This window comes from Monodelphis domestica, chromosome 4, assembly GCF_027887165.1.
Source record: "Monodelphis domestica isolate mMonDom1 chromosome 4, mMonDom1.pri, whole genome shotgun sequence".
In the NCBI taxonomy this organism is placed as follows: Eukaryota; Metazoa; Chordata; class Mammalia; order Didelphimorphia; family Didelphidae; genus Monodelphis; species Monodelphis domestica.
The window spans coordinates 181,955,129-181,966,472 of NC_077230.1; positions in this window are offsets into that span (position 1 = coordinate 181,955,129).

Sequence of the window (11,344 nt, forward strand, 5' to 3'; positions counted from 1 at the left end):
ATCTGAATTCTTTTTTATTTTTTTTGCTTAGTCTTTTTTTTTGAAAAATGTATTTAATTAATATAGAATATTTTTCAATGGTTACAAGATTTAGGTTCTTTCCCTGCTCTCCCCCAACCCCCTTTCCATAGCTGATGCGCAATTCCTCTGGGTTTTACATGTGTCGTTGATCAAGACCCATTTCTATGTCATTAATATTTGCACTTGGGTGATCATTTAGAAGCTATATCCCCAATCATATCCCCATCAATCGTTGTGATGGAGCAGTTGTTTTTCTTCTGTGTTTCTATTCCCACAGTTCTTCCTCTAAGTCTCTCCGTATTGTCCTTGATCATTGCATTACTGCTAGTAGAGAAGTCCATTACATTTGATTGTACCACAGTGTATCAGTCTCTATGTTCATTGTTCTTCCAGTTCTGCTCCTTTCACTCTGCATCAATTCCTGGAGGTCATTCTAGTTCGCATGGAATTCCTCCAGTTTCTGAATTCTGATTGGAGGAAAAATATGGGGCTTTCCAAGTCGGGAGAGGGGCAAGTGGATTTCTTCACTCCATGTCATACCTATTCTTGGGTAACCAGACTGTGTAAAAATATTTTAGTTAATTCAAGACTCTTGTCTAGCTTTGAGAGATTTAAGGAAGCACCATCATCTCTATAACACCAGTTCCAAAGCCCATTAGTATGAGATTCTCTCCTTATTGGTGGAGATCAACAACCTACACTGCATCAGATGTGTCAGGGGACAGGCAAAGTTGGTGAGAACCAGAAAGAAGAGAGCTCCTCCAATTTTTCTTCAGACCCTCTTTGAGTTGCTGATTCTCTTGAGACTTTGGGCACTTCTACTTTCCAACGTCAAGAAAAAATATGAAAGATGCCAACCCCACTTCAGTAAGGAAAAGATTCTGAGAAGATGACATGATAAAAGCATTCATCTAATAAAGAGTATTATAAGATGTAAAATGAATAATTTTGATTATATTAAATTTAAAAGCTTTTGTACAAACAAAACTAATATAACCAAGACTAGAAGGGAAGCAACAAACTAGAGGAACATTTTTATAACAAACGTCTCTGATAAAGGTCTAATTTCTCAGATTTATAGAGAACTAAGTCAGATTTATAAGAATATAAGCCATTCCCCAATTGACAAATGATCTAAAGGATATGAATAAGCAATTTTCAGATGAATCAAAACCACCAACAATCATAAGAAAAAATGTTCTAAATCACTTTTGATTAGAGAAATACAAATTAAAACAATACTGAGGTACCACCTCACATCTATAAGATTGGTCAATATGGCAATAAAGGAAAGTGGTAAATGTTGGAGGGGATGTGGCAAGATTGTGATAATAATGCATTCTTGGCAGAGTTGGGAACTGATCCAGCCATTCTGGAGGGCAAATTGGAACTATGTCCAAAGGGCTATAAAACTGTGCATATCTTTTGGTCCTGTAATACCACTACTTGGCATGTATCATAAAGAGATAATAAAAAAAGGAGAAAGGACCTACTTATGCAAAAATATTTGGAGCAGATCTTTTTGTAATGGCAAAGAAGTGGAAATTAAGAGGATGTCCACCAATTGGAGAATGGGTGAACAAATTGTGCTACATGTTGGTGATAGAATACTATAAGGAATGATAAGAAAGATGTTTTCAGAAAAAGATGGAAAGATCTTCAGGAATTGTTGCAGAGCAAAATAAACAGAACTAAGAGAACATTGTATACAATAACAGCAATATTGAATGATGATTATCTGAGAAAACTGGCTACTCTCAGCAATGGAATGATCTGGGACAATCCTGTCAGAGTTATGATGGGGAATGCTATTCCTTATCCAAAGAAAACTGTGGGAGTTATCTTTCACATCAGTGTATTTATGATTTTATTTTGGGGATTTGGTAATTTATGAGTTTGTTCTACAACAATGACCAATATAGAGTGTGTTTTGCATGACAGTAAAATTAAAAATTAAAAAAAAAAGAAGCTTGTGTGGGCAACTAGGTGGCTCAGTGGATTGAGAACCAGGCCTAGAGACAAGAGGTTCAAATCTAGCCTCAAACACTTCCTAGCTGTGTGACCCTGGGCAAGTCACTTAACCCCCATTGCATAGCCCTTACCACTCTTCTGCCTTAGAACCAATATACAGTATTGATTCTAAGACATAAGGTAAGGGTTTAAAAAAAATAGGAAGAAAAAGAAGAAGTTCTCTCTTGGAGGGAGAGAGATTCTGGCTTCTTCCTCTCCTTTTGTCAACTCCATCCCACCCAAGATGTAGGCACAGGGCATTGCTCTCCATCAACAAGGAGAGAGTCCCATACCAAATGAAGTTACACCTCTTTCTCCTCAACCATAACCACCACCACCACCAACTCAACTAGTACTATGTGGAAAAGAACTACTTACCATACTCTCTATTCTCAAGCTGACTTTTGTTAAAAATGAAAAAATGAAGAAAAGAAGGAAAGAAAAAGAAAAAAGAAAGAAAGAAAGAAAAGAAAAAGAAAATGAGAAATTTTATTCCCAGATGAATCACTGAAATTAGATGAGGCAGATAGGTGGTACAATGTCCTAATTCCAAATCTAGCTTTAGACTCTAGCTGTGTGGTCTTGGGCAAGTCACTTAGTCTCTGTCTGCCTCAGTTACCTCATTTGTAGAATGGGAATAATAATAGCACTTACCTACAAGGGTCATCATGAGGATAAAATGAGATGATATTTTTAAAGCAGTTTGCAAATCTTGGAATGTTTGTAAATGCTAAATATTATTGTTGAGTCTCTGGACAGAAAGAGAGAATGAAGAAACAACATCTTTCTAACTTTGTGATCAAGCTATTAAGGGAAAAATTAAGTGACTTATTTTGTGAGCTTCCTCAGTGAAGGCAGTTTGAGAGTTAATCTGTCCTAAATAGACAGGTGAGAAGCAGAGAAAAGCATTCCAGTGTAGATAGAAGAGAATACTTTGAGATGTGGCATCTGCAGAATACTCATCCACTCTGCAGACTAACCCTGGCAGCTCAGGGAGTAGTAAGGACAGCCTGGTAGTGATGGGGAGGGAGACCAGTTTATTTTAAGAGCTTTCCCCACTATTATACCATTTATAGGCTGGAATTTAGATCCTAGTGGCAAAGGGAATCTGTTTCATGTGCTGCTATCAGTTGTACAGGGAGTGAATCGTTACAGGAAGAACTCTAGTTTGAAGTTGGGCAAAATCATGCTAGTGAGCTCTTCTCCATGGTTGGCATTAGTGAGGGGAGATGGAAAGGTGTCCCAAACCCAAGATGACCCCAGATGTCCTAGACTGACTAGTATGGTATTAGTTTTTACCTTCTGGACTTGGATGACTAAAGGCAGAGCCTATCCGTTTTTTTTGTTTGTTTTTATTTTTGTCTCTTTCACAGTGCCTAGCCCATAGCAGGTGCTTAATAAATGCTTGTCAAATGGAATAAATCCAATTCTGAACTGAGTCTTCTGGATCCTCTTGGGAGTCACCAAACTGTGGGAAAGGATCCCTTCCTTTTCACTCCTTTTTTCCACTCTTTCTTCTTTCTTTCCTTCTCATTAACTTTCCATCCATCTTTTTCTTGCCCTTTTATTCTTTCCCATTATCCTCTCCTTCATCTTCAATCCAACCCCATCCCCCTCTCACCTCCCAACGTACAGTCATGGATTTGAAATATGATCACTTTAGTCAAACCCAGTGTTAGTTTTGGATCCAATTCTTGCTATATATCAGCAGATCTTTTAGCCTGGAGTAGCCATATGTTGTCCCTTTGGAAGGAGAAATACTAATACTTAACTATTCACCTAACTCTTCCTTGGGTTGTGTGTGTGTGTGTGTGTGTGTGTGTGTGTGTGTGTGTGTGTGTGTGTGTGTGTAGGGGTGGAATTCAGGGTATTTATATTGCTATTGCTGGCTGAATGCCTGGGGAAATATGCTCCAATGTTCACAAGGGTGGCTAGGCAAAGGAAGAAATGGGAAGAAGAGTCTTTTTAAAGGTCAGAGGCAGACATATGATCAGAGGGATCAGAATTGGGCACAGGAAAATCTCTCTGCCAGCCTTTCCTCCCCCCAACTCCTGGTAGAGGAGTGGGGGTGGGGTAGGTTGGGGGAAGGTTGAGCAAGAAGACAGCCAGAAACCATTAGCAACAGAGCCACTGGCTTACACTAGAGAGGGTTAAGGACTTTTGTTTATAGAATTATATTAAAAATCTCTCTCTTCACAAAATGTAATCATTCAACTTCTACTGTCCGTACCTCTCACTTGCCATTTATTTACTGGGCTATATTTATCTCTTAAAGTATGTTTATTTTATCTTCCTCAATAAATTTTAAGTCCCTTGAAGGAAGGAATTTAAACTTAAATTTTGTACCTATTTCCAGCCTTTAGTGCTAAGGATAGTGCCAAGTGCAATAGCACAGTGTCTGGCACTTAGTGAGTCTTTAGTAAATGCTTATTGGTTGATTGAGCATAGATGCACAATAAATATTTGTGCACTGGTTGTGGTGCTTTATATTTATACAAAGTCTGATTCTGATGCCTCTTGTTGCCTCTCAATAACTCCTTTTCCCTTCATTTTGTTCTCTGGGTCTAATTCTTCTTTCATAAAATTATTTTTCAAGTACTTGAAGGGAGGGATATCATGCCCTCTCAAAGTTTTTTTTTCCTTCTCCAGGCTAAGAGTTCCAAATTCATACAACAGATTTTCATATGGCAATTTCCAGTCCCAACATCATCTTGGTTGCCTTCTTGATTTTGTTCTAACTTGTCAGTGTTCTTCCTAAAACATGGTTCTAAGAACTGTACCAAATAATCTAGGGCAGAGTACAGGGATGTGACTTACCACCTTTCTTGTTCTGGATCCTCTGCTTCTGTTAATATGTGCTTCAGTAAAGACTGAAACCTTGCATTAATTTGTCAGCTATGTGAAACTACTGAGGTTGTCATCTGTTGAAAACTCTTGGCTATTTCTGCCCCAAAATTATTTTCTATCCATGCTGCCCATATCTTGTACTTATTTATATAGCTATATTTATTAAACCAAATGTAGAACTTCACATTTTAAACAAAGTAGGCGGGCCTGAGGTACTTCCCTGAAAGATAGCCTTGGGCTGCATGCTAAGGATACAGGGTAAAATATGACTCCTGACTGGCTGAGAGAGTGCTGAACGTGATACTGCTATACACTGGTAAGGGTCTTACACAAATGGTTCCAGAGACCCTTGGGAAAGATACAGGAAAAGAGCTCCTCCAGGGGGGTCATAGCAAGAGAAAGTTAGACTAGAGATTCCCAAGTTTCTGGGAGCTGGTTCTAAAATGTTTCTGATCTCCAGTCTATAATTTTAGAGTCTGCTCAGGGAAGACTGAGAGAATTTTCTCTTTTTTGGTTTGAGCTGAACTCTTATCTTATTTCAAACTGAAGAATTCTTTTGCTTTTATGTATCCTTAATGTAATATATAGGGCTTCTTCAATTCCTCTTTATGTTTTGCTTGGCCAAATAGGTCTATTGACTTTTCCTTTTTATGATGGTCTTTTGAATAATTTTGAATAATTAGCATTTGCTGAGGCAGACTAATAGTGGAAGGAAGGTAGAAGGAAGGTGGAAGCAAGGACTAGGTGAGTGGAAGCTGAAGTTTTTCTTCCCCAGAAAAGCATTCAGGAAAGAATCTTCCTTCTGAACCCAGAATCATATACCACCCACAAACCACATTTATATATTTAGACATATTTGCATATCTTAAACTACTACTAATCTTATATATTTAGACATATATTAACATATCTTAAATTACTAGCACCTTAGTGTATTTCACCAATTGTTGTCTTGTTAAGATTTTTTTTTTAATATAGATCCAGATACTGTCATTTAACATGCTAGCTATCCTTTCCGGACATTCACAAATTTGATAAGTATGCCACTTATGCTTTCATCTAAATCACTGATAAAAATGTTGAGAATAGGGCCAAGGACAGAACATTGTGGCATTCTGCCAGAAACCTCCCTCCAAGCCGACATTAATCTATTAATTATTTTTATGGGGACAATGATAACTATAGTACCTACCTCATAGAGTTATTACAAGGACCAGATGACATAATGTTTGTACAGCAACAGACATTATATAGAACTTGCAGACCATAAAGTTTTATATAAATGTCAACTATTATTTTCACTACTCAGTGGAAACACTATCACACCATCACTTGCTAGACTAGAATCCGACCTGGATGGGACTTAAGAGATCATTCAGTCTAACTGACCATCATCATTTTACAGTTGAAAAAACAAGCCGAAAGAGGCTAAGTGACTTTTGTCCAAGGCATATAGGATATAAATGACAGAACTGGGATTTTAACCAAGATCTCTTGACTCCAAACTCAGGAGAGTATTTTTCCACCATTTTTTGCCTGTCTGTTCAACTAGTTTTGATGTCACCTAACTATACTCTCCAGCCCTCATCTCTCCAACTTGTTCAAAAAGATATTGTGAGGGGTAGCTAAGTGGAACAGTGGAGACAGAGTGCCAGGTTTGGAGTTAGGAAAACATGGGTTCAAATCTAACCTCAGACTTCCTAGCTATGTGACTGACCCTGGGCAAGGCTCTTAACACCATTTGCCTAGCCCTTGCCCTTATATCTTAAAAGTAGTTACTAAGAGAGAAAGTAAGGGTTAAAAAAAATTGTGAGAGACTGATGACTTGTAGAAGCAGACTTGTAAAGGGGAGGAGCAGAGGGATGTTTGTTTCGGGTTTTGCAAAATGGTAGCTATTAGCCCAAGAGAGAGAAATTTGACTCATAGCAAGAAATTCAAATGGGGTTAAGAGCAGTTATAATCCTCTACGGAAGAAAGCAGGGGTAGAGACTGGTGGAGAGAACTCAATGAGATCTTGGGATTGGAGAGGTCTCAGTCAGGGTTCAGTCTCCATTTTCATTTCCACATGCCCAGCCTTAAGCCAGACTCCTGAGGGGAGAATGAAAATAAGAGGATCTGCACTCAGGGAACTTACTCTGTTGTTGGGAAGACAGGTAGGCAGTGTTGTTCAGTGGAAAGAACAAGGAGAATGGTTTCCCTAGGAAAATGGTTTCAAAGACTGCCTCTGTCCCTAACTGGGTGACCTTGGCAAAGTGATTTAACCTTTGTGGGCCTCTGCTTCCTGATCTGTAAAAGGAAGGAGTTGGACTAAATTACTTTGGAGGTACTATGATATGAATGAAAAAGACACGAGTCCCACGGAATGTACAAGCATGGATTGTTTGTTATTTGCAATAGTCCAGGGAATAGCTGTTTAATTATTTCATTTTTGGTTTTGGTTATTAAGTTTATAATAGAAAAAAGTTTAAGCCCTTTTAAAGGTATTTTTAGTATTTATGACAAATCTCGGCTGGTTCTTGGCTTTACCATCCCCAACATCATTCTTATAGGGCTTTCTTGTTAATCACCCCCAATTTATGAAACACAAATGACAAATATTCTTATACTAATTTCACAGTTAGGGAAAAAAAGAGACAAAAATCTCAAAAAAGAGTCAGAGGAACAAATGTAGCCTCTTAAACCGTGTTTTTCCCTTACTCAGTTTCTGTTCTCTCACCTCTAGCAGAAAGAATGAATGAGAAAAATAAAAGAATCAACTTCTTTCCTCAGACTTTATTCCTTAAAACTCATCATTACAAAATAAACTAGAAATGGCAATTTGGAACGATGCCCAAAGGGCTTTAAAAGACTGCCTGCCCTTTGATCCAGCCATACTACTGCTGGGTTTATACCTTAAAGAGATAGTAAGGGAAAAGACTTGTACAAAAATATTTATAACTGCTCTCTTTGTGGTGGCAAAAAACTGGAAAATGAGGGGATGCTCTTCAATTGGGGAATGGCTGAACAAATTGTGGTATCTGGTGGTGATGGAATACTATTGTGCTGAAAGGAATAATGAACTGGAGGAATTCCATGGAGACTGGAACAACCTCCAGGAAGTGATGCAGAGTGAGAGGAGCAGAACCAGGAGAACATTATACACAGAGACTAATACACTGTGGTACAATTGAATGTAATGGACTTCTCTACTAGTAGCAGTGCAACTATCCAAAACATTTCTGAGGGACTTATGAGAAGGGATGCTATCGACATCCAGAGAAAACTGTGGGAGCAGAAACACAGAAGAAAAACAACTGCTTGATCACATGTGTAAATGGGGATATGATTGGGGATGTAGACTCTAAACAATCGCCCTATCACAAATATCAATAATATGGAAATAGATCTTGATCAATGATACTTGTAAAACCCAGTGGAATTGCATTCCGGCTATTGGAGGAGGCTGGAAGGAGGGGAGGGAAAGAACATGAATCATGTAATCATGGAAAAACTTTCTTAATCAATCAATAAAATTCAATTAAAAAATAAACTGGAACCTAATACATTAATGAAAATAATCTCATCTGCCTCTGATATAAGATATAAGCAAAGAAAACCCATTTTCATAAGATTGCTGAGTATGAGGTGTAAATGTCAAGACTCTTCCTTTCACTCCCAAGCAAAGAGTCAATTAGATTTGGAAATCTGCTAATCTGATGACAACCCAGATAGATGTTACTATTATTGGATAAAGTCAGTGGTCTGGAAGCAGTGGATGGTAATTATCTCTAGGTGTTTAACAATAATGTCAGCAACAACAAATATTTATCAAGTGCCCAATTATTCTAGGGGTTAAAGATATTAAGTCAAAACCAAAAATAAGTTCCTGCTCTCAAGGAGTTCATCTTCTAGAATTAGAGAATGAAAAGGAACATTAATTTCATGTTCTGGCTTCCCAAGGCTAAATCCTTCTTGACATCACTTAATAATTATCATCATATCTGCTACTTATATAGTATCTTGCTGTAAACCTCAAAATTTCTTAGACTTATAAATGTTGGAAATTTCACCATTGGGAAATTTCATACTTGAAAAATTTCCTATTGATAGTGGGTCTTGACTATTGGAATGTGAACTCCATTGGCATGGGAGGTTCCTTCTCCTACCTTCTTAAGATTACTTTAGGACAGAAACCTTTTGCTGAACAATGGAAAGGACTTTGACCTATGCTTAAGCATAGAACAGGAATTTCTTTGAGTCATGATTGATTTTAGAATTGATACAATGGAAATACTTGGAATCAATCTCCACCCTATTCAGTCCTAACAGGATTGAGTAAGGGCTGCAGCCTAGATCAAAATTTAATTATTCCAATCTCTACCCTACTCAGGTTAACAGGTTTTAGAAAGGGCTGTAGCAAAGGATCAAAGATTTAATTATTTGAAAATATGACCTTCAACAGACATGTGCAAAGCCAGAAGACCTCTGGGCGGTCCTGGGTTAAGCTAGAGCCTCCATTGGCACAGGGAAATTGATGGACAGGTGATTGGTAGATGTGAGGACTGAGGGGAGGGAACTTGGATGGTTTCCTGACGGATAGGGGGGTCTGAAGACTCGAGGAGAGGTGGTGGAGGAGTTTGCCAGAGTGGTTGCGGTGTGCTCTGAGAAGCTTGCACTGAAGAAAGCTGAAGGTGGGGGCCCTGGAGACTGTTTCTCCATTTTTGGTCACGTGAGTAATAGAGACTGATCTCCTTTCATTGCCCCAGCTATCTAAGGGCTTGGGCCTTTGGCCCAGCCTAAACAGAAGGGGTATTTAAGCCCTATTCCCTTCTCTCCCTTTTTCTCTCTCTCTATCTCGAATTCCTTTCTTCCTCCTATTGTAATTAAACTCCATAAAAGATTGACTGCTGACTTGAGTTTTCATTTAGGAATTACATAGCTGAATTCCTTGGCGACCTTAAATTAATATATATCAGTCTTTTAAAGTGATTTCCTTGTCACATTGCCTTCAGTTTTTTTTAAATTTAGAATATTTTCCCATGGTTACATGATTCATTATTTTTCCCACCCCTCTGTCCTCCCTGCTCCCAAAGTTGACAAGCAGTTCCACTGGGTTATACATGTATCATTGTTCAAAACCTATTTCCATGTTATTCGTATTTGCAATAGAGTGATCTTTTAACATCAAAATCCTAATCATATCCATATTGAACTATATGACCGATCATATGTTTTTCTTCTGTGTTTCTACTGCCACAGTTCTTTCTCTGGATGTAGATAGCATTCTTTCTCACAATTTCCTCTGTATTGTCCTGGGCCATTGCATTACTGCTAGTAGAGAAGCTCATTACATTCAATTGTGCCACAGTGTATCAGTCTCTGTGTACAATGTTCTCCTGGTTCTGCTCCTTTCATTCTGCATCAATTCCTGGAGGTCATTCCAGTTCACATGGAATTCCTCCAGTTCATTATTCCTTTCAGCACAATAGTATTCCATCACCACCAGATACCACAATTTGTTCAGCCATTCCCCAATCAATGGACACTTCCTTATTTTCCAATTTTTTGCCACCACAAAGAATGCAGCTATGAATATTTTTGTACAAATATTTTTCCTTATTATCTCTTTGGGATACAAACTTAATAGCGTATGGCTAGGTCAAAGGGCAGGCATTCTTTTTTAAACCCCCCCTCCAGAATGGTTGGGTCAATTCACAATTCCATCTGCAATGCATTAGTGTCCCAATTTTGCCACATCCCCTCCAACATTTATTATTTTCCTTCACTGCTATATTGGCCAGTCTGCTAGGTGTGAGGTGGTACCTCAGAGTTGGTTTTATTTGCATTTCTCTAATCAGGATTGATTTAGAACACTTTTTTATGTGCTTATTGATCTTATTGATACTTTTGATTTCTTCATGTAAAAATTGCCTATTCATGTCCCTTGACCATTTGTTGAGTGGGGAATTTGTCTTGTTTTGCAAAATGTTTTATGTAATTTTATTTGATCTTGCATTTAATTATTACACAATTTAGCACTTAATTACAAACCATCTTTTATTGTTCTCTCATTTTAGTATGTATATTAATCCCAATAGAGGGAAAAGAGCACTAAACTTAGAGCAAGATCTAGGTTTGAATGCTACCACCAAAGCTGAAGAGGATAGAATTTGGAGCTAAAAGGAGGAACCATCTTGTCCAATCCTCTCATTGATGAAGAGACTGAAATTCAGAAAGGTTAATGGACTTGTCCAAACCCTCTGAGACTCAATTTTCTCATGTATAAAATGGAGATAATAACATTTATAGTGCCTCCCTCACAGGTTGTTGGGCAGAAGGCTTTTTTGGAAAGTTGGAGAAACTTTGGAAAGTGTTATATATATACATGAACCATTGTTGTTATCCCTCAAATGGGGATAAATATGCTCACTATTTACCATGCAAAGTCATTAAGGATACAAGAGAAAAGCACTTTGTACATTCCAAA